The sequence below is a fragment of the Cygnus atratus genome, chromosome Z (genome assembly GCF_013377495.2).
Source record: "Cygnus atratus isolate AKBS03 ecotype Queensland, Australia chromosome Z, CAtr_DNAZoo_HiC_assembly, whole genome shotgun sequence".
Taxonomy (NCBI): domain Eukaryota; kingdom Metazoa; phylum Chordata; class Aves; order Anseriformes; family Anatidae; genus Cygnus; species Cygnus atratus.
In genome coordinates, this window is record NC_066396.1 from 74,461,729 (window position 1) to 74,486,138 (window position 24,410).

Here is a 24,410-nt window from a genome sequence, read left to right on the forward strand (position 1 = left end):
GGGTTGTATCCAGTCAAACATATTTCCCTCTCTAATGACTTCTAGGAGCAGATGAGACATTTCCTTGCAATAGAAAATACCCCTGGAAAAAGTGGCAATGCATTTGTAGTGCAGCTGGTGGGGGTGGGAGGAAAGTGATCCCCTTTTTAAAATAAACTGTATCTTTAGATGACTCCTCCAATTATGCTTTTCTTGTCCTCTTTTTGCAAAGCAACCTGTGTGGCTCAACAGTGTAAATCCTTACATGTGTCAGGTTGCATTACTTTGGAGGAGGAGGGACAGTCATACTCTGCTGACATTTGGCCACAGGTAATAGAGTGCATATAAGAGAACTTACCACTGTCAATATTCCTCTCACACCTCATGATCTCCTTCCGTGTGACATTCTGGATCTGGTTTGCATTTGAAAGTTTGACAAAAGTGGCAGGTTCACTGAAGGTGTATTAGAAATGATTGGACTACACACACACTGACTGAACAAATTTCTGACATACATCCTAGTGGATTTAGGAATAATCGGATATAGCTTGTTCTGAAAAGCTTCCTTCCACTCTGCTAAAAAAGCCATGGTGCAAGATTTTTTGCAGATAACATTGGAGTTAAAGAAATAAAACAAGGTGGTTTGCAGCAAAAACCGTTGAAGGAGTACTTCAGATGTTCACAAGGCAATAGCCAGACCCCTGAGAAAACCGAGGGTGGGCTCATCTGCCTGACTTGATAGCAATTAAGGGTCAAACTGCAGTGAGGTAGACCTAGCCCAAACTATCTGGATTGTCCTAATATTTGACCTCCAGTTTTTCAAACTTTTGAGTTAAGATTCTACTGTCAGTTGCTTTGAAGAAACGTGCAACTTTTCTGTTAGACAACTTTGTATGAACCCTTCATTGCAAAGTTAAAACCGCCAGTTTTGCTGGAGAGCAGATGGATTAATTAATGCCTTGTTATTGTCGTCTTCTGTTTTGGTAAAAAGTGATGTGTAAGGTATGAAGGAACACTTCTCAACCCTGTATTTATGCTATATATATGCTAGTGAGAATCATGCAAATTCTGCAACAGCGGATTCCTATCTTGCTCTTCCATAGACACATGCATGGGAGATGAGAGGTGCAGGTGGACTGCTGTCATCATGGCATGAGCCATGTCAGTGCTGGGAAGACATGCAATCCAGCAGAGTGGAAGCAGAGTTGATCCTTCCAGGCTAGATATTTGGCTAACCTGAGACTGAGGACAGATCTCTTATTGTCTGTGAGCAGAGATCCAGAATGCTGAACGGGGTTTGTACCTTTATAGTAAAGTTAAAACCACTGCTTTATGCAAGGCTAACACAATCTGATTTTTAACAAAAGGATATCAGAAATAAGATGCAGATGTTTAAGGACAAAGACACCTGTCTTCACCTAAACTTAGTTGTTCTGCATGGTAATCCGTTTCAGTCGTTTCAGAGGGAGTACTTATAGAGTAAGTTATGGCTCAATTAGAGAAGATGCATCAGGCTCTGGTCACTGCGGATGTTTGGAAATTTTAGAAAATGACATATAATTAGGAAAAATTATAGCGTTTGCTTTCAAAGTACTATTTGTTTTCCCAAAAAAGCAAATCACCAAGCAAACATAATATCCAGATATGGTATATCCTCCTCAGCTACTCAAATATCACCTCCCCAAAATTAAAATAGGTAGTGAAATGTTTCATTTTCCAGCCACAAAATTCAAAAGAGGCATAATTTGCAGGTCAAAACCCCTTTGATGTTTCTTATCCAAGCAATATGCTTGAAAGAGTTCAATAAGGAATTTCTTGACTCTCTAATAGAGGAAAAGATAAAGTGCTTTGAAAGCAAAATAAAATAAAATATGACACTGGTATCATGATATTGAGTTATATTTTACACCTAAATGCTTAATATTTAAGGAAAGATCACAGTCAGCATTCATTGTTGAGTGATGCCACATCAATCACCTTCCAACCAATACTTAGAGCATTATGAGACAAGTTGTGTTTCATGAGTACTTTTTGAGTACCTGCATGAGTACCTGCACAGAGATGGTCTAACTGGATGTAGTTTTCCAGGCTGTCCCACACTTCAGGATTTCATGTAAAGAAAGCATCCTGAAACCTGGATTCTGCCTGGCAGCCCCACCAAACTTTAGTAGCAATAAACATGACTGGAGAAAAAAAAAAAAAGGTATTTTTACTCTGTACTTCTGAAATGGACACAGGCCAAGGATCTCTCATTCCCATTTCAGAGCCTGAGCCCTGGATCCAGCTGGAGGAGTGCTGAGGCTCAGGTAAACAGAACTAACCTCCCTTAAAGACGTAGCTCTTGTACTGTACATCCACCTCACTCCACCTGACCTATTTCCTTTGTTCCCTCCATTCCCCCTTTGAGAAAGAAGCACAAGCAGTGAGGAGTTTTGATAGAGTTAAATGTCCTCCCAAGAGAATTAGCTATCCTGTTGAGAAAAAGCAATGCAGAGCCTGTGCCAGACTATCGATAAACATTTTTCACAGCTTTCATCTTGACAATAAGCCCATAATGCCAGTGGAACAGAGCATGAAAAGAGCATAAAGTTACATCAGAGCTTGAATTAACTTTCATATTACATGTAACTCAAATACTTACTGCTTCTGTGCCAGAGTTATTACTTACTTTTATAAGATTTTAAACTGTAACATTTTAAAGAGGCAGCTTGTTCTGTACAGAGATTCCAGCTCTGAACACAACCAAAGACCAGGAAATTTCAAAAGGTTTAAGACTAAGACCCCAAATGTCAGGCTGCACATTCAATCCTTTCCTGTCTGTAAAACTAGGGTTGAAATGTAGCAAGCTGAACTTGTTGTGATTTTTCTTATATTTCCAAATTCAGCAAGTATTAGAAAGCCTTTGTTTGAAAGAATCACTGTGCTTTTAGGTCAAGTCCTGCCTAGAATGTGAAATTGTGGAGACATAATGAAAAGATGAGAGTTTTTTTTTGTTGTTGTTTGTTTTTCTTTATATGACAACCAAATGACCTGATCTTCAGCAGCTCTCAATTTGTGAGTTCAGTTTGAGTTTAAATTAAGTTCATGGTTGCTTCTCCCCTTATTCAGGCCATGAAATTCTCTTCACAAACTGCACCACATAACAGATAAAAATAACTGTTATGCTTTATTTATTGAATGACGCAGGTATGTTGTTTGGATTTTCCACATTTTGTTTCTAAGAACAGTGAGTGATTTCCCAGCTCAGTTAAAGACTGTACCTAAGAACACAATGAATGCCCTGCTGGACTAGAGTGACAGTAAAAGAACTGGCATACGGCGAATAACTGAGCCTGACCTAGAGTACCCACAGTCACTAGATTAGGGATGTCATTGGGCACATCTCTGCCTTGTCCCTTTATTGCATTTTCTGGATTTGTTGATTCTTGCCTTGTCTAACTTAGAGAGATTTACTTTGACTGATTTATTTATTTATTTATTTATTTATTCTGCTGTGTAACACCATCCTCAGCTACATGGTAGGTGAGCTGCTGTGGTTAGCAGTACCAGTTCAGGAACCTCTAAGGAGGCCAGACAATAGATTTTTTGTGCTGTTTTAAGTCACGATTTCCTAAGCAGCTTAGTAACATGTCTGAATGTCCGAGATATAGTTGCAAAGGGGCTGAATGCTCAGGAATATCAAACTTTCACAATCTGAATTTCAGGCCACCTTAAAAGAAGCTCACTTGGCATCCAAAAGCACAGGCAGTCAAAGTAGTCATAACTTTGAGGAATTTTAGCCTCTAGCAATGTTTGTTGCTGAGAAAGGATCAGCAGAATAGGTTCACGTTCACTTCAGATGCCCCATTTAATAAGGAATTAGGTTAGCAAAGAAAGACAGATGGCAAGAGCAGACAAGACAGTTTGGGACCCAAGGCCTAATGCAGCTCTGACATCGCTAAGCTGAATGGCCATTTAAGTCAATGAGATGTTCACATCTTTGTATCAGCACTCAATTTACTTCCCTATATTTAGCAGAAAGAGGTGAATAGTTGAATTCAGATAGAAAAAAAAAAGTTTGGAAAACAGTGACGGTCATATGAATTTTTCAGTGTCACCCTAAAGCCTACTCTTAAAAAATTAATAGGCTTTATGAGCAGAGATATTTCATGCACCAAGCACAATGCAAATACCATTGAAAGACAGCGCCTGGCCTAAGGCTTTTTATGTACATAATGGAAATAAACAGATGGAAACACAAGCAGAGGCTTGTTCAGTGCAACTCAAGTGGAATAGGACTATGAATCCCTCTTCCCTGAATCTGAGCTTAGTTCTGTTTTTTGGATTTCTATGAGAATTGCTGTTGGGTGCCCAGTTCTGCTTAGAATTATAATGGGAAACATATTCATCATCAAATAAACATTTGGGGAGGGAGCACGGCAGGGTAGCATTTCCCTATTTCTGTGTTTCCCTTCCCTCTTGATGCCTTCAGCTATGGGGAAGCTGTGAAACAGAGCGGGGAGACTAAAGAAGTACCAAACAGTCCCCCTTCATCTTCACTTGGGAGCATTTTTCTTTCCTTTTTAGTGGATCAGTGTTTGCCAAGTGGTTCCTGATTTGTAATTTGTTATTTTATTGTGTCTATAAAATGAAAAAGTAGGCCATATCCTGATAAAATGGGATATTACTCTGTATTGGCAGCTGTGTAATGACATCTCTGTCTACTGTGGATTAAGACATACTGATTGCTCTGTCTGCCTCTGTCAGTGTGCTCCTGCTAGAAGTCAGTGACTTGGGTAATCTTCTCTGGAAAACTGTGTAAGTTGAGAATGAGTTACCAGAAGGTTTCAGAAAATAGAGAAGGAAAAGAAAAAAGAAACAACAAAAGAAGACAACGTTTTTGTTCCTGTGTTTTTCTGCCCTCCACAAAAACATGAAGTCAGAGTGCTGCTTGTACAAGGAAGCAGAAAAGATGTCTTTCTAATGTGGTCACGCTTCTGCTGTGCAATACTACAGCATTTCTCTTCTATCCCATATCAATGCGCTAACACAAAGACAGCCATAAAGCTATAGCAGGTAATCTTTCTTTGGCTCTGTGTGAGCAAACTCCACAACACAGCCCAAGCTATAAAACAACAAGAACTTGCCTGCATACACAGCAGCTCCCAATGCCAGTGATGCAGACTAATGGGGCAGCAGATGTTTTCCAGACCCTGGGGTTGGCTGCTGGACCATTGCCAGACTGAGGGGAAGTCCTTGTACAAGCAGGAGGTTTTGGGACATTAGTTGTCCCCACCTTGGGAGCAGAAGGGTTTTACTGAAGCCCCCTGCATCTGTGGAGCAGAGCTCCCTGCCTGGGAACGTTTGGGGAACAGTGAAGAGACACATCAGCCTTGGAAAATATTTGTTTCTGACGAATTGGTTGGGCTCCGACATTGCAGGCAGACACTTCATTTCCTTCCACCTCAGTTCCTCATTTTATATGTAATAGTAATATCAGTTCCCTGCCCTAATGGGATGCTGTGACATTTCATTACATGAAAGTCTGTGAAGTGCTCAGATACAGCAGCATTTGGGGCTGGGTGAAAACATCATTATCCATGCTATACCCATACTCTGGGTACAGGAGCTTATAAAGGCAACATCACAAGGATGGCTTTTATGCGGTATAACTGCACGGTCTATTAGTTTACTTCAGAAATACACCAAAACCAGCCTCGGTCAGTCATTTCAGGTGCTCATCCCAGCAGCACCCACTTGGGATGTCCTAGTATGCTTGTCTCTGGAGGCTGGTACCTGCTATCTTTGTACACTATGCTGATAATCTTTGGGTATTCTGGAGAGAAAAAATGGAGCAATTCTATTGCTTTCTTATAGGTTTTTATTATTATTAGTATTAGTATTTTTATTTATTTATTTATTTAACAGACAAACTATATTGTGGGACCACTAGAGTTTAATCCAGTTCATTTTCCTTCTGATTCTAAGGAAAAATTTAGAAAGAAACTTAGAAAAAAATATTTTAGTGTAAATATTTAGGAGTGATTTGAAGTGTGTTTTAAAATACTCTTACTCCTATTCTGCAGAACTGTCATAAGGCAGTAACTCCTATGGTGAGAAGCCATATACACTTAAATACTAACTTTTCCTTGTCTTAAAATACACACTAAATATTAAGATATAACATACAGCTTTGTCTTTCATATTTTAGAAAAGTGTCTTTCATACTTCAGATATTGAAGACCAGTTCCACTCAGTTCACTTATTGCCTGGAATTAATGAGGATAAATGAGGAATTAATGAGGACAAATACCTAGGTTGGTTGGTAATTTAGCAAAATAACTCACCAAGTCTGTTGCACAGGCACAGATGCTCTAATGCGAGATGCTAGTGCTTGGGCATTAACTGTATTAAGTTGTCATTGACATAGTTATGATTCTTGAGTCTAGCTTTACAGTACATCAGTTGCTCAGTCAAGGCTTGTATGTGTAAACATATTGGCTTCACTACTTTGCCTAAAACCAAAAATAGTCTCCTGGAACCACATATTATTCCAAATGTGGTCATCTTCATGATTCTGATAGTTTTTGATTAATCAATTTCTGGGAATAGTTCTGATGTCCTTATTTACCCTGTAACCTCCTCCTCTCACTTATTCCAGCAGCACTACTACACCTAATGCATTAGCCCCTTATTCCCCATCCATTTTGCTAGTTGCCGGTCGTGTATAACTGAAGCTCTATATATCTTGCAGCACAAGGTATCGTTGATACATTCCTTTATGGTACTGTACAAATGACAATTTTGATTCTAATAAAAATGAAAGAGGAACACTAAATGAAGAGGAACTTATATTAAGCCACACAGCTTTCCTGGTAATAAGAACTAATCCAAATGTCACCTTAATGTTCCTTTAGACAATTTGCATGTTCAAAATCTTCAGCAATTTTGCTCACACTTCTGGGCATGCCCAGATGTAACTGCAAAACCTTGAAGGTGGGTCAACAAATTGCACAGGCAAAAGTCTGTGTAGGCAGAGATATAGGAAGTAAACAAATGCCAAGTAAAGTTTTCCACATATCTTCAGTAGACTATCCTTTATGGCTATGCTGGAAGTTTATTATTATTATTATTATTATTATTATTATTATTATTATTATTATTATTATTATTTTATTAAGATTTGATTCCCAGGCTGAGGTCTCAGATCTCTTTACTAGGAGAAAGGAATATACTACACTATCTGTATGTATAGAATTAGGAGCGTTTGTGTTTGTTTTTTTTTAAGTGGGGAAACTTTACAAGATATTCAGGACTTTATGGCAGTAGAATAGACATTTAAAATTAACTTTTCTCCATGGAAAACAGGTATTTTTTAATACTAGTATACTGATTTAAATTTATGGTTTATGTAGTGTGGTACATCATTCCATGTAGACAGCTCCTTAGCTTGTGAAATTTTTAGGATCCAGGCCTGCAAAGATTTGCACACACAGATTTATTTTACATCCTGGTCCCAAGAAACCAGTAACAAGACTCCCATTGACTGCAGTGGAGCCAGAACTCCAACTGCTGCTTCCAGAGAGGGTAATACTGCACAGCTGAAGCTTTACCAGATTTTATCAGATACTGGGTCTGAGGCCAGCATTTTGATATGGGTTATCATATCTTTTCCACATTTGTCTTATTCTTGCCACTTTCTGGGATACTTGTGATATACTGACAACAAGAAAGAGAGGTTCTTGTCTCAGAGAGCTTCAGATTAGGTAGATCTGAAAAACTCAAAGACAAATATTGACAGAAGGGGTGACTGTTGAGTATTAAACCCAAATATTTTTCCGTAAACTCAAGTCTGCATTTGTTGTGTCAGGAAAGGGGGATTGTCTGCACACACATGAAAACACACAAATGTAGACACACATGCACACGAGTAAGAATTACTATTTGTGGCTATAAGGCTTCTGCCCAGTGCTGAGTCCAGCATAAAGCTAATGCAGTTTTTGATTGAAGCCTGCAAGACAAAACTGACAAGGTCTTGGGCTGATCCTGCCCCAACAATTATTAGTTTTAAACCCAGACAGAAAATGGTAGGGAAGTTTCACATCTGTAGACCTGAATGCTATCATTTTTATTCTGGCTGAAGCTGACCTTTTGTCTTTAGGTCTGTGGATTTGTCTAGATCAGTTTTGGGTATTCTGTGTTTGAAGTTAATGCTATGGAGATGTTCCACGTTTGTCTACAGATTTGGTTAATAGCAGGTATGATGTGGACCTGATTCTCTGTCTAGCACAGCCCTGCATGAACAATTTGGATGGGTCCACACCAAACCACAGGTACTGGCTCACCTGTTTTCTGGGGAAGCCTGGACCCAGGTTGAGCTCCAAATCATATAGTGTCCTTCACCACTCTCCAGAATCCATGCCTTGCCTAACACTGAAGGCTGGGTCTGGCTTGGTTCCTGACCTTTGTGGCCTATGCTCCTCTCTACTCTGAATTACAGGGACAGCACATCTGTGTTTGGGCTGTGATAGTTCCAACCTAGGAAAAGCTTGTTGTAGGCTGCAGTAATGAGAAAAAAAATAAAATAAAAACAAGCTTTGGAGCATGTTTCCCAGGTTTACTTTTGCCTGCTGATTTTTTGCTTATTGCAGACTAGATTTTGTATCGGTTGCTTTCAGGAAAGGAAGACCCTGATTTGTAAATGGGATGAGACTTCCCTGAGGGATACCTGCCAGGCCTGAGGGATACCTGCCAGGCCTGACCCCATAATCAGCATCAGTGCTGCAAAAAGTTGGCTTTTTGTCCACCTGTAATTTATTGTGCTCCTTGCTGCTGTGGGCACACCTAAACCAAGCTGCTACTCAATGCTCCCAGCTGTGCAAGTAAATGACCTTGGCAGTTAATGCCAATCATCCATTCTCATGTTTCCCAAATAAATCAAGAAGAGAAATATCCTGTTGATTCTCTGTCACCTGCAGAGAGGAGAAAATCTACAGTTATGACTGAAGTGCCCCTCTTTCCTTCCCTCACAGGACTCCTTTCCACCTGTAGGTCCAGCTTCTCCTTGCCTGACTTGTCTTCAGCTTGGTGGAACTGGGAATGTCAGTCGTGCCTTGTGTGATTAGGCACAAGTCTATCTTTACTACCTCCACTGCCAGAGCCAGAATGGGAATGTAAGTGTGTTGAGTTACAAAAAATTCACCCAATTCACAGCCTGTTTTGGGGAGTACTGATACACCTGGTATACACAGAATATGAATTTTGTGCCCTGCTTGTGCCAGGTCCAGTTTTCTAACCTATCCTCTTTATATGACAAATCAGCACATGGGTCTTGCAGTGGTGTTAAGACTCACAGCGACACATGTACTTATGTGGACAGAGAGGGTTGGCTTGCCTTCACAAAAGCACATAGATTTTATTCTAACAGAGGATTTCTCCTTAAGGACAAAACGAATTGGATTGAGATAGCAACTCTGTCTCAGTAACTCTGTTGTATTCAGCATTAATTACTCATACCAGAACAGGCAGAAGCCACTAGAACTGCTTTACTGTAGACAGCCATTATAACACAAACTAGTGCTCACACTGCTATCATAAGATGCACAGTGTCTCCAACTAAAAAACAAGAAAGGCAGATAAATTGAGGGAAATAGCTCAGGTGATGTGTCTAAAGAATGAAGCAGTGTCTCTAAGCAGTGTACAAATTTGAAGAGCTTCTGTCTTTAAGGCCATGTCTTTTTCTGTAGAAAGTATTTCTCTGATTGCTTGTCACCTATGAGCACTCTCTGGAGGGCTAGGGCATCTTGCAAGGCATTTTTTCACTGAGCACAAACATCTTATTTTCTTGCCTGTACCTTGCCTCCAGCCTCTTGACTTGAATTTACCTTACTTTATGCAGTGGAAGTGAGAAAGGGAAGGTTTGATTTGGGTTCAGACCTTGTTGTCTTGATATTTTTCCTATAGATTTCAGTATTGCCTAGGTTTTTTATGATATTGAAGGATGATTTGTGCCCAGGGGAGGATAAGCCCAGTGGTAACAACTGTTTCCCATCAGCTGTTTGCTCTTGAGGACATTTAGCATCAGCTAAAGAGGGTGGTAGTCTTGATTATGCATAGATCAAAAACTTCTTTTCTGGTGGTAGCATCAAATTGGAAGAGTTATCCACGTGGTGCAGTGGGGGTCAGAGGGGTGTCATGCAAAAATAAATGCATAGGGCTGAAGGGAAAGAGGCATCATGCATGAGGGGTGGGGAAGTCAGAGAGCTGGGCATACTGAGCAGAGGAAGGCGCATCACCCAGCACTGACAACACGCAGCTGTTGCCCAAGGCCAGCTCTTCTCTATCACACACAGTTGACTTGAAATTGCAGTGTCAGCCCTCCAGCCCTCAGTGCGGAGTGCTGTACTGGCTGGAGCCAAATGAATTTTCCCCTTGAATCCAAACAGCAAAGTTTTGTTTTTAAAAGAAACAAACAAAGAAACAAACAAAAACTCTGAGAGAATGAATTTGGGTTGAAATCCACTAACAATTTGGGATGAAAAAAAGCTGGAGGGAATATTCGGATAATATCAAAACATTCCTAAAGTATTACAAATGAAATATTGGCTTTTTTTTTTTTTTTTGAAGTGCCTCCAACACGACAGTTTTGATTGAAACTTCTGAATTCGAAAAAAAAAACCCAAAAACAACAAAAGAAACGGCTTTGTTTTTGAACAACTAATCAACTCAGAAAGTCTCACAGAAAGTTTCAGTTTGGGTTAAGCACGGCAGAATTGCCTGCTTTGTTTTTTTGATTGTTTATTTTCACCAGTGAATCAGAACTATTTGCCTTGCTCCAATGCTGCCAATATTCTCAGGCTTCTCCAGATGAAAGAGCACACTAATAATTTTTTGCCTCCTTCCCTGCCCAGCATTATTATGGCTGCCCATGCTCCCTAGGGACCATACATGGTTGTCTTCCAAGCAAGTGGGGAGGGGCTAAGGAAGGTAGCTCTGCAAAACAGAGCTCTTGGAAAAGAAGCTCTTATATGAAAAGTAAAATAAAAAATAAGGCCTTTACCACTGTAAGTAAAGCTAGATCAGCTTGTCTGAGGCACTTAATAACATTTCACAATATTTCACTCCCTGCCCAATACTGATCTCCAAAAGGAGTTTGCTTTAGAGGATGGCTCATCTGTGAAACTCTTCTGTTGTTCCCATCTAGGGCTTTGTGAAGGACATTCAATAAAATGGGATGATATGGGCAGATCCAGTGAAGTACATGTGACTATTCATACTACTGAATTTAAGCATATGTCTGGCTCTTTTCTATTAGGGCAAATGTCCTTCCTGGGCATTCAAAGACTAGACCTCAGTGCTGTAAGCAGATCTCATATTTGAAGTTCTGCCCAGATCAGGGCCCTTCCTGAAGGGAAGACCTTGCTTGTGTGCCTATTCTTTTCCTTATATGAGACAAGGCAATCACACCTTAAATGCTGCCAATGGCACTTAATGCACTTCTCCAGAGTAAACTGGGAGTACTTTCTTTGGTATGCAGATCACAGCCTGTGCTCTCCTCCTTGCACTGGTTATGTACAGCCTGAAATCTTCCCAGCACCCAAGAACCCGGCCTTAAAACAGATATTGCTTTAGAGGGGCTTTTTCAAATTAGTTTTGATACTGTTCTTTATTTCTAGCACTTTGTGGCAATCTCTGCCACAACTGAGTGCCCGCTCAGGCAAAGTGAGTTCACTGGGCTGGGTCAGGGCTTGGTGGCCCTGATCCTGAAAGCACATGTGGACTAGTTTGTAAGGAAGGGGCTTGTGCTATTCGCACCTCTTAAATTGTGAAAGCTGTCTTTTTGCATCAGGTTAGGCTTAATCCTTTTTGACCTATGTAGTATAGGTGGACCCGTCCGGATGTTGGATGAAAGAAAAGGGTTTCTATTCTTTTATTTCTTCTTTCCACTACAGATTTTAAATTCTCTGAACACTGTCTACATCTTTCAGCACGTATGTTTCCCTTGTAGGAGCTGTAATGAGTAAAGGGCATAGAGACAGGCAGACTACAGCCTCCATGGTAGGTTTGTTTACATTTGGTGACTGTTTGGCACATTGCAGAGATAAATCCGTAAAGTAATCACAGCATTTCCAGCTCCACGAATTCTAAATCCTGACATATAAAATAAGTGAAGAATATAAAGTGTGTGAGGTTTCAGCAGCTTCTTTGTCTGTCTGACTGTCATTTATTTATTGCATTCAGTGCTGTTTAATAATCATGTCTGTAGTCTTTTAAATGACACAGAAAAGGAGACTCAGAGTATCACAGCTCTGCAGGGCTTGTTCATGCAGCTAGAACATGTACTTTGCAGATTTTCTTCTCAGCCAGGAAGCCCAGAAACTACAGTTTTTCTTATTTTTGCTTGACTTCATGAGCTGGAGATTCAAAAATGACTCCCAAAAGCATGAGGTCTGCAGCTCAAGTTGTATCAGTAAAAATGTGAATGACTTATCTCATGTTAAGGGCTGCTTACTTCCCAGGCTGGTGTAAATGGAAGCCATCCATCTTAGTTAACTCTCCTGATTTACTAACCCCTGATGACCTTCAGCTTCTGTAACAAGAAAACCAGACTGAAATAGCCACAGTGCTGAATTTCCAGATGTCAACTCCTTTCTCTGTGTGCAGTTCTGCATGTGTTTACTGCACTTGGTACTTAACAGCTTCATCGCTTTGCCCATCTCCCTGGTAACTGAGCCATACCTAATGATATGAAGCTGCTGAAGTCAGTCAGCAGAAGGAAACATTTACTCCATTGCACCGACAATTTCTCTATGGACCCCTGTTTCTTTAATAATAAAAATGCTTCTATCGCTTAGTGTGGCATATTAAGAAGAAATGTCTAACCACACAACAAAAGCTGAGCAGCACAACAAAGTGTTGAGAAAAATGCCAGGGCTATGTAATCTGTATGTAGCATGCTCCAGTGAAATGTAAATGAACAAAGTCTTCTGATGTTATTAAAGAGTATCCTTCCACTTAAGCCTAAAGATGCTTAAGACCACAACATAATGCTGTCTAGAGGTAACCACATTGACTAAAAGCAGTACAGTCATTTCAGCATGGGGTTATGCTCAGTTGAATAGATAGCCTCTGTCTCAGCAAGGCTAATTAACTTAACCAACACACACGCCTCCCCTCAAAAACCTACCATATTGCTCCCAGTGCTGGAGCAGACTCATCTATAGCTGGAGGGAATCTGTAGCCAGTGATGCATTATACACTATGGAAATACTCAAAAAGCTGAACTGGTTTGTCATGTCTGAGGAGGTGACCCATTTTTCAGTTCCTTTCTACTGGGTATGAGCCCTTTTTATCCTCCTCCACCTGTTCTTCTCCCTTTGTTCTCCCATCTACAAGCAACCAAACATGCTACTGCTAAAACCTCTTTTTTTTTTTTTTCTTTTCTCCTAAATCATGGCAAATCTGTCATTTCCAGCAAATGCCTGACTGCTGCGAAGGGCCAGTTTTGACTGCAACATAACCCATGTTTTCTGGTTTGGCAGTGCTGTTGTAAGCAGATTCTCTCCAAGAACTGTACAGCAAGAGGACATTTTGGGGTGTTGTATACACAATGTATGCTCCATATTCTTGCAGCCTTGTGGCAGACACTAACAGACTTATCACTGAAGCACTGTGTGTCTAACTATCCTAAACTGCAGTTGTAAAACTGAGATGATAAAATCTGGGCCCAGGGAGGTAGCTAGGTGCCTGCTTATCCTGTCAAAATCCAGAGGTTTGTGTTGTTTCTACATACCTTTGTAGATGTGGAGAAGACGGACTTTTTGTGAGGTTATGCTGAGCCCTGTGGAGCAGCAGCAGTTGGAAAGGATTTTTCCTAGGACCTGGACCAGCACCTTCACTGCTGCTCAGTAAGTCCAGAGAGTTCACTTACACTGGGAGGAACTGCTGCTTATAAAAGACAGGAGCCTGTTTCATTTATTTTTAAGACAGTTGAGTGTCTAGTTTTGCAGGCCAGTGTCTGTGCAACAACACACCTGTTCCTTCCACCTGATTTGGAGTGACCCAATATCTCCCTCTGCCACCTGATAATTCCCCCTATTCCCTTTTGGGCTGTGTGCTGGGAAGTTCACTCTTCCAAGTCTGATACAGCAAACCCTGCTTTTATTCATGCATCTCCTTCCTAATCAGTCTCAGCTGGGAAGGTGCTTACCATCACTTAGACACTTTTGATGAAGAAACAGGTAATTTTTCTACCACAAGTAAAAATGCATGGTCACTTAACATTTTTCAGCCCTGTGCCATATCCAGTTCTGTAAACTCCTTTAGGCAACAGACTAGGTTTCCACCACAGCCAGTTACAAAAGATTCGTATGTGAATGCACACAGCTCAATGGGCATCTGAGCAGACCTTCTGTGGCAGATGGGGAAAATGAATGGCAGTCTTGGGCAGCAAAAATTGTTATTAATATCTGGTACCTTTTTATTATTCATTCTTATAGCTGATAGCCTTAGAAGTTTCTTTCTGTAACCTTAAAAACATTGTGCAGTGTGAAGCACAAAGTGTTGCTGAGTCAGTATGAGTTTTGAGGAGTTCAGGACATGTTGTGAGGGTCCCACAAGAAACTAAAGGGACATCTGAAAATAAGGTACTCCATTTCCACGCCCAGACAGACTAATGAAAGACATTGAGTGCTAAACTTTCAGAGTATGTCCCTATCTTCCTTTCATTACTAGGATACAGAACTATTAAAATAAAAGGAAAAAGAAGAAAAAAAATGAGACGGCTGTCCTCCTACATGCTGAATCTACCTTTACTGCATTAAGTCACTGACATCCAGGGAACCCTCCAGAAGAGTTTCAGGGAGTACCACACTCTCTCACCAGCTGCTAAGCATTTCCTTTCTTCCTACATGCTATGATGATGGAAAAAGGGGAAAATATCAAACTACCATTTTTTTTTCTCGTGGTTTAAAAAGAGAAAGTGCATGTAAATATTTTGATTCCAAAACTTTAGTGAGAACAGCAATATCAAATGTTGTCCTGTCTGTTTTCGTTGTTTCCTTGGCTGACTTGCTTTTGTGCAGAGAAGGAGTTGCAAGCTAAAAGCCTTCCCATGGCCATTCAGTTAAATGAGGCAGGATGAAAACTAATAGTACAGCACAGAGCATGGCAAGCACCAGCAAATGGAATGTATACCTGACATGTCCAAGCGTTTGCATTCAAACTAGTACCCCATGACAACAGATCTGTCATTGCACACCCTTCACATGGGCACCTCTGCTAGCTGAGGGTGATAATCCTTCCTCTGGACATGTTAACACACCCTCTGAACTAAGAAGGTCTTTTAACAGACGTTTAAACAGCATAGCTGTAGTGATCACTTCTCTCAGCCTGATCAATTTTCTAGTCCTCTGATGGCACAAACACACCAGTTCTCCAGACATTCACAGAGCATTCTAGGACAGACAAGTAACATTTTCTCTTACTCAAACGCAAGCAGGAAAAAGATCTTGAAGCCTCACCTTCTGTAAAACTTTCAGGACTAGATTATAAAGCAGCAAAGCAGGGCACCTGGCCACTTTCCCTTGTGTACTACTAAGCAGCACAGCATTGCAAAGGCTCAGATATATGCGTTCACATACATTTATTTGGATGGGTATAGGGTGAAAGAAGCAGAGGTACTTACATGGTAATGTACTTACGAAGCAATGGGTAATTTATGGTGAGTTTCTTAAATGGATGAGTCTAGGCTGAATTTTTTATTTATGAGACAGATGCTTACAATGCTTGGCTGTGTTATCCATCCTATCACTGTTCTAAGCTTAGGTAAATATAAGATCTTGGGAAAAAAACAACAAATATATATGTATTTTTTCTTCCTACAAGTCAGACTACATCAAGCTTCTTTCAGTCGTGAAATACCGAGGACACTTTCTGCAAAAAGCCTGAGAGAAAACTGCATATTGTTTATTTTGAAAGTAGTTAAATTCTTTAGTGATTATATCTGGGGACTTGTATATATGGTATGGAATACTTCCCTCAGTTGGGAAATAAGCTGACCTGGGACATATTGCCTTGCTGATCAAATCCCAGACTTTATTTCCTGCAAACATGAAAAGGTGCCGTGTGATCCTAGAGCAACAGGGTCCACAGCATGCCTGGCAAACTACCACGTAAGAAGGAAAGGAGAAATGAGACAGTAACAGGTATGACGAGTTAATATGTGTTGAAGCATTTAAGAGAAGTGACAGTCGGATCAGCAGGGCACAGCAGTGGAGGAAAGAAAAAATATCAAACTGTGGAGTTAGTAGTTTATTTCTTTTAGTGAGGAAGGCTGCTCCACTGTGGCATGTCCTTGAGATCACAGAGCATCTTGAAGAGTGGTAGTTAGACAGAAACACAGTAAAAAGACACAAAGATAGGCGCAGTGAAAAGGCAGATTTATTTACTAGTAATACTGTACAGAGAAAAAAAAGAGAGAAGCCACAGTTACAGCATGGCTGTTGCTGGCAGTGTTCTTGTTTTATTTATTTTTGATTTTTTGTACTCTTTTTTTTTTTTTAATCTGAAGAAAAAACATAACAGTCAAAAAAGTACACTTCAGGTTACAAAGTACAGCAGCTATCCCCAGCAATTCTAATCCAGTGTTAGCACAGCAGTTTTTCCCCAACAAAATGGGTTTATATATATACATTAGCTCACAAAGAAAGTGGGAGACAAAAGCTTAAAAAAAATCTCAACCACAACCTACATTCACCATAAAAGCTGCATTTTACACAACATTTTCTTGGACCCCTGTAAAGAGTCATTCTTTGTCTATGGATTGAACATGGCCAGGAGGGGCAGGAAACCTTCAGAAATGTTTTCTTTTGCCTTCGTCCTGACCTGCTCTTGCTTGGCTACGTTTGCTCTACACAGATTCAGTGGCCACTGGAAATGCAAAAAACTTTGAAATCAATTTATCTCGTCTATCTGCCCCTAAGTGGTGCCTATATCCATGCTTGCAAAATACAGGGACAAAATTTGAGCTCATCTTCAGTTAAGCACCTTAATCATAGGTGTGGGCTGATCTTAACATATCCTCAAAGCTATCCCCTAACCAGCACAGTGCTTAAGTATGTGTTACACTTCAAGCAAGTGCTTAAGGTCGGTGGAGCTTAAGCGCTGTGCCCAGCTGGGATTTTATGTGGTTGCACAGAACCCTCTTTGTTTTTGAGTTAGCCTCTCTGACCATCACATTAACTTGGAGGGATACCAGTAGCTTCTTGGCAGCTAGTTTTACTGAGAATGCCTTTGCATGCTGGATCAGTCCGTGGGGAAGTTCATGTTTTCTCCTGGCTCCTTTAGCCTGCTGGTAGCAACCTGACAATTAGGGGGTGGCTTGCCTTCTTCTCCCCTAAGTGGCTTCTGGGTGCACTTGGGCGTATCTATCTCATACTGACTTTGAGTACTTAAAGCATTCCCAGTGTAATGGAAAGAAAGACAGAATGTCTACCTAAACAGCAAGGATTTAGTAGAACCCTCTGTTTGGGCAATCCAGGGGATGCCAAATGAACAGACAAGGAGTGCTCCTCTGGTATCAAATTTGTCCTGTGAATCTAGGAAAATGCAGGAAGAAGTCCAAACACTGAGGACAGGATACTGTCATTTCTTTTAGCTTGGTTAAAACTCAAGTCTCTCTTTTCTTCCCCCTGTTTTTGCTTATTGGATACCACAAAAAGTGAAGCAGAGAGAGGGGAAAAAAAAGGAGCAACTGAGCGATGGTGTCCAGAATGAGAGCAAGTACAGAGACAGGGGACAGGCAGAGTCCGGAGCAGAGGAGTGCAAAGGGAAAATTTTGGAAGAAAAACTCACACTGCTTCTTTTACATCGTGTTATTTTGTAATTTGAAATTCACCCCCACCCTCTTCAGGGCATTGGGGGTTTTGCAAGTGCCCAGAGGACATTTATCCGCTTTCAAGCACAGTCATCCAGGAGATGATGTCCTAAACTCCTCTTTGCAGAAAAGTGCACCAGTTTCACAACACCATTAAAAAAAATAAATAAATCTATCTAATTAAAGGAATGAGAAGACACAATTAAAGCAGCATAAGTCTTGCTTGTAGCAATATCATTTAAAGACCAGACCCTATAAGCATTAGTTCATGTGCTTAAATTTCACTTATCTGGGTCATCCTATTAAACTAAATAGGGCAGCTTGGGTGCCTTATTTTATGTTCATGGGCAAGTCTCTAGGTTTAATAGACCTACTGAAAAGGAATTCAAGATCAGGTCTAAGTCAGTAACTTACAATGTAAGTTATGAATGTACAAATATATGCATACTGGTGGACTCGAATTACTTAGGTCACTTTTATTTATTTATTTATTTATTTATTTTTCTAAGGTAGTTTAAGCCTTTAAAAAGTCTAAATCCTCTTTGAGAAAAATGTGGGAAAAAATTAGAGGAAGGTTTTTAATACAATAACTGCAAAAAAGCTCCAGATAAGAGAAGCTTTTGCAAACTGGGGAAAGGGGATCAGAATTTTTCAAAAATTTGCCCTTAAGAAAAGTGGCCTAGTCTTAATTCATTGAGCAGCCTAACTTGAACCACCACAGGAAAAAAACTTTATATATTTTGCAAGACTTTTTGAACCCATGAGGAAAAAAGCTCAGTTTTGTAATGCTTTTGATTTTAAACACAAGTGGGATATTTTTTAAGACCTTCATGCACCCTTGTCACTATTTACAAGCTAAGTTATTATTATATGTTTATATTACAAGTTGGATTTATATTCTTTTTGGACTAAATGACAATCCATTCATATTCTAAACATAATAAATTCAGCCATTTTATACAATGTATTTGTTTACATACAAAAATTACAGTCCACCTTTTTGTTGGATGTTGTCATAGCCTGCAACCTCCGATTAAGCTCAGAACTAAAGTTTACTCTTGCTGCCCAGAAGGCTCATGAAACATAATCTGAGCAAATCCTAAACTTTCTAACAGACAGAGAAAACTGGTTGAAACTGAGTTTAAAAAAATAGGATGCCACATTTCAGCCTGTGGGAATATCCACTACTTTGTCTAAATTATTTTGTTACTCTTTCCAGTGGCACTATCTCTTGTATTTTGAAATCTCATGTTGGATAACGTATGACAAAATGAAAAAAAATATATATAATTCTCCCTTTTAGCCATACCTCGCTACTGAATGTAGGTAGTTATCACCTGCCACTATAGCATTCTAGATAAAGTAATTTGTCTAGCTATAGAAAGCATAGGTACATTATTTTTTTTTTATTTTTATTTTTTAATAAATTTATTTCTTTAGCTGTGTTCATAGCAGGTATATTGGATTCTACTCTTGCAACGTTACTCTTTAAAAAGCGTTGTGATCCTACTTCCTGGAGAAAAATGTGGTTAGGTCTACAAAAGATCCCAAGAAGCTGGGCATTGTCATCAACGTATGAAAAATTTCAAAGGCTCAATGTCACTGGTAGGATGATATTCAGAAACTCAAATCCCGATTTAGGATTTGTATCTCATTACAAAAATATTTATTCCTTAAAAAAATACACAAATGTAAAATACTACATATTCTATTATATCCCCACTTACTTTCCAAGTATGCCATTTGGATTTTGGACTAAATCAAAAGGTAGAATACCTTTTATTTCTCTAGCAACTCTGTATGCTATCTTTCTGCTCCCATTAAGTTGTTGTATTTCTAATTTTAAGTATGAAGAACTAGTAGTGAAATTAGAATGTCTGGGGACTGATATAATAGCTGTCAGGGAAGTCCCACTTAATATTTTCTCATGAATACTACTACCATGGTAGCAGTACTGACTCAGGACCTGATCCTACCAGATGCTCAGCACCATTTTATTTCGTGTTTTTCTTAGCAGAAGTAGCAATACTCAAGAGTTGACCTCTAGGTTTAGACCACCCTGGGCAAATTCAGCAGTGCATAAAATTGGTACAGGTACACAAATAACACCCAAACTACACTCTGTATTAATCATTCATGCCCTGATCTTGCAGACACCTACACACATTCCTCCTGTGAGTAGTCCTGTTGGCTGAAATAGATCTACACACAGTAGAATTAGGCATATGCATTTTTGTTTCCAGGACTGAGGTCTTTTATTGCACCAGTAGAGGTATGCTCCATGGAGAAGGGCTTGTGCACACTTCTCTTGTGGGGATTGAAAGATAATGTTGTGTTTATACAGCTTTGGAATACAGCCTGCACTTTTTGGGAAAAAAAAAAAAAAAAGGAAAGAAAGATGCAAAAAGAAGAAGGAAACCCAAGAGTGCTAAGGCAAACTGTCAAATGGCACATCATACCTACTTGTCATTCATTTAGATAGCATCACAAAGGCAGACCAGAGGAGTTCTGTAAACATATACCATACAGTACATAGCCACAGGAAAATAAAAAAAGAAAATAACCCTGTAATTCTTTTCTTTCTGTATTGATATTATTGTAATTGAAAGAGATTGCCTAGCCACTAATCATAATGCTGTGTTTTCTGATTTGTATTTTTCTTCTGTTAAAAAAAAAAGGAAAAAAAAAAAAAGAAAGAATGAAAGTAAATGCAGTGGTTTGCAAAAGAAACAGTCCCTGAATGTAAATGAGGGACAACATGGAAAGTGGGTTCATAAAAACTTAGAAAATACAAAATATAAAAAATTTTCATAGGTTACTTTTTCCCAGTCTTGGAAAAGTTACACTGAAAAGAGTTTTCTTGTTTTCTTACAAAAGTTAAGGCGAGCAGTTTGTTGTGGCAAAATGTTATCACTGAACCAGTTTCTGACTCTACTTTTTGGTATCCCCTCATTCTGAAATTGAAAATGTACATGTGATGGCATAAGTTAAACAGACAGGGAGTTTTCTCCAAAATAAATAAATAAATAAATAAAAAACTCCCATAGTGATCCTTACAAAATCTCTCTCTGCTTGACTGTAGAGCAGACCTTTTCCTTTGTGTCTGATTGTGCATTTATTTCCACAGGCAGCTTCCTATCTGAGGGCAAAGGGAAAACTTACCCCTTCCAAAGCCCAGAGAAGCCCTGGAAACCAGTTTACATTCATCAGCCTGTGCTAACATGTTTTAATTCCTATGCAACTTGGCTGCAGTCTAGTTACTAGCTAATATAGACAAGCCAATGTCCAGGCAAGGCTGTTGCACTTGTGGAGGAGAAAGATTGGAATAAGCATGTTTCAGGCAAAGTAGCTAAAGCTATCTGAGTTCAGACTGATTTGCTTTTGTTTTGTGTTTTTTCTGACCTCAGACATGGAACTACCTTTGACCAATAAAGACAAACCCTTTGCAGACACCTTTAGTGTTTTTTTTTTGGGGGGATCTATCAGGGCCTGTTAACCATGGAGTTCATATGAACACATAAAAAAACAATGGCCTTCCTAGGCACTCAATGTTAGCTACAAGTACTGAGCAGTAGGTATTTGGCAGGTTTAAGGTTTAAGGCTTGTGCTCTACTTCTAACCACTGAAGGGCCACTTCTGAACTCTTACATGCCACCAGCTCCCCACCATGGTGTGCCTCAAATGGTGCACTGGTCTCAGATGCACTCTGGCCCCAGTCTCAGCAAACATCTCCCAAAGCTGGCCACTAAGGGAGTCATCCCCAAAATGCTGAGCCTGTGGTAAGCCAGAAGATCATCTGACAGGGGAGTATGTGAGTGAAGAGACATATGGACAGACCGGATTAGGAGCAGTACCACAGAATATCCGGAGTCAAGATGACACTCCAAGTGTACCAAGCAGAGGGCTTTGGGAAACACGTCTGTAGGGCAAGGAGTGATAGGGGAAAAAGATTGGGCTGGGAAGAGATGGGGAGGCCAGGGTGGCCGTGAAGGCAGGAACACACACAGAGAAGGAAGGACTGGCCGGACCAGGAGAAGGGAAGCAGAAGATGTGTTTTTGAGGTGAGCTGAGGAGGCCCGAGAGTGAGAGAATTACTGCAAAGCATGCCTGTGGGCTGCCCGCTGGCTTCTGAGTGGGCCAAGCCCAGATCCAGTGGCTTTCATGGTGCAGGAACAAGGTGGAAATGGTTTTACCATCCCACCTGTTTGTGTCACAAAGCTCTTGCAGTGCTTTGGAGTCCTAAACATGCCCTGTCAAAGCCTTGGCTATCTCTCCATCCCACAGTGTCTGGAGTGAACTAGGCCATGGAGAAGTGACTACAGCTGTGTGGGTTAAGTGCTCCTCAGCTGAGCAGTGGTGGCATCGCCTAGCTTCTTGGAAATGCACAAAAAGCCCTGAAATGCTTCTGGCTGGTGTTGGTGATGGTGCCAGGGTCTGGGCTACCACAGCCAAGATGATGAGTGGTGATGTGGTGAGCCAGGAGATCTCAGCCCCCAGGGGTCACCTCCCCACACCTTGGCATGCTGAGCATGAGGACAACCTCATGAGGCCAAGCTGAATACAACAGCGTTGAAAGCTCATGGCCTTGGTTTAAGAAATGTTGAGATTTGTAAATATTTAATGTTTCTGGAAAACAAAACAAAACAAAAAACCACTCACACCAAAAAAATAACCGATACAGAGGCTGCTCATTTCCAATATAGTTTTCAACAAACAGCCACCAGACATAATTGTGACAACATAGGACCTTGCAGCCATTCCCGTCTGTGATAAAACTGTTAACCACAAAAGCCTGAGTCAAGTGATGATTTGCAGAGTTTATGTTGGTGAGTTTGGCCCTCCTGTCATCCAAAAGCCCCAAAGGAGGCTGAGGGAACATGCAGAAGTCTATTATGCATGAAACCAGGCCACTGCAGCAGATACAGAAGCCAGCATAATTTCTGCAGGTGTCATATGGATGTGGCTGTCTTTTCCTAATTGCCAATTGCTTTATTATTTTTTTTCTGTCACCTGGGCAGTGGTGTAAAGTTATGTTGACCAGCTCCATATTGACAGCGAAGTGATCTAACACAGAACTACTTTTTGCATTTTTTTGTGTCTGTTTTTAGCGTGCCTCATATTACCACTTTCATGAGCAAGTCTTTTTTTACTGGCACAGAAAGAAAAGAGTACAGAGCAAGAACTCTGTTTAATCAGATGCTCTGAACTAACAATTAATGCAGTAAAAGCACCATCCAAGAAAGAACAGAAATATTGTAGGAACCACCTCAGAATGAAAAGAGGCTTTTTGTTGTTTTCTTTCTTTCTTTCTCTTTTTTTTTTTCTCTTTCTTTTTTTCTTTCTTTTTTTTTTCTTTTTATTTTTTATGCGTTTTTTTCAGTTGCTGTTATTAATTTTTAAGTCTGATAGTTTCAAAGACACTTCAAAATAATCCTCAGTATTTTTAACACTACCAGAAAATACAAATCCTGATTTTTAATCTCACTTCTGTAGTTACAAATCCAGACTAACTCCACTAGAGTGAGTGGAGATGCACTTAAGCAAAACTGATGTGAGACACGAATCAGGCTCATAATATCTTGCCATGAAAAAGCTGGCTGCTTTTTCATTATAGTTAAAAGAATCAATGGACCAAGAAATAAAGAAATATCTACTGATTTTGGATGCCTTCGTCTTTTTACATTTTCACTTTGAGATGTTTTTAAAAGGCCTGGTTTTCAGAGGGCAGATGAAGAAAAATTTGCTGGAAATCAGGCCTCTCTGAGGTGTCCCACACCGGGAAACGAAGCATCCAAAACCACCAGCAGTTTACATGTTAACAGTGAGGCTATAGGGTCTTCTCCTCAAACAGCTGCTTAAACAAAACTCCAGTGGGCCTCCATGGGAGTTTTGCCTGGGTAAGCACAGCAGGATCAGACCCATCACCTGTCAGTGCTTCAGTGCACTGGAGGTACACTCTCTGAGAAATAATATTTTCCTAAGAACTGCAAAATAAAAATCTGGCCCTGCCCCCATTTCCAGCACTGAGAATTTCATCACTGAATTCTGTGGGAGCAAGGTCAGGTCAGACTGCGAGAGAAGATCATTTATATTCTAAGGAAATAGTAAGCAATATCTCTCATCTACTGGAGTTCAGCAGGAAAACTTCATGTATAAACATTGGCAGAGTTACTGAAAGGCAAATAATTAGATCAGTGACTCCATTTCTATTGGTGTGACAGCTGCATCTTTTTCATGTCAAGTTAATTTCAACCGTAATTTAGGGAGATGAAATAAACATACAATACTGTAATCTGGAAGATTTATATAAGGCAAAATCATCATTCATACATTTTCTGGAAAGAATAATTAAAGTCCACTTTTGGTATCACCAATAAGCAGAAATGGCTGATGGATTTTTTTGACACCGCAAACTAAACTAAAAAGTTGCTATAAAATGAAACTATGAAAACTTTTCAGGAAGGACTTATCTGAGTTTTAGCAAATTAAAACAGTAAAATGATCTAAGCCTTCCCCTGAGAAATAAAAAATAGGATCTATAAAATAATGTTTAAATGTGACTTTTATCTTAAAAAAG

The 24,410-nt window shown here is 40.0% G+C and overlaps 1 protein-coding gene across 1 annotated transcript in view; it reads right to left on the minus strand.

Moving 5' to 3' along the window:
- Positions 1 to 24,410, minus strand: part of LOC118257006 (A-kinase anchor protein 2-like) — a 257,483-nt gene that overhangs the window by 115,239 nt on the left and 117,834 nt on the right.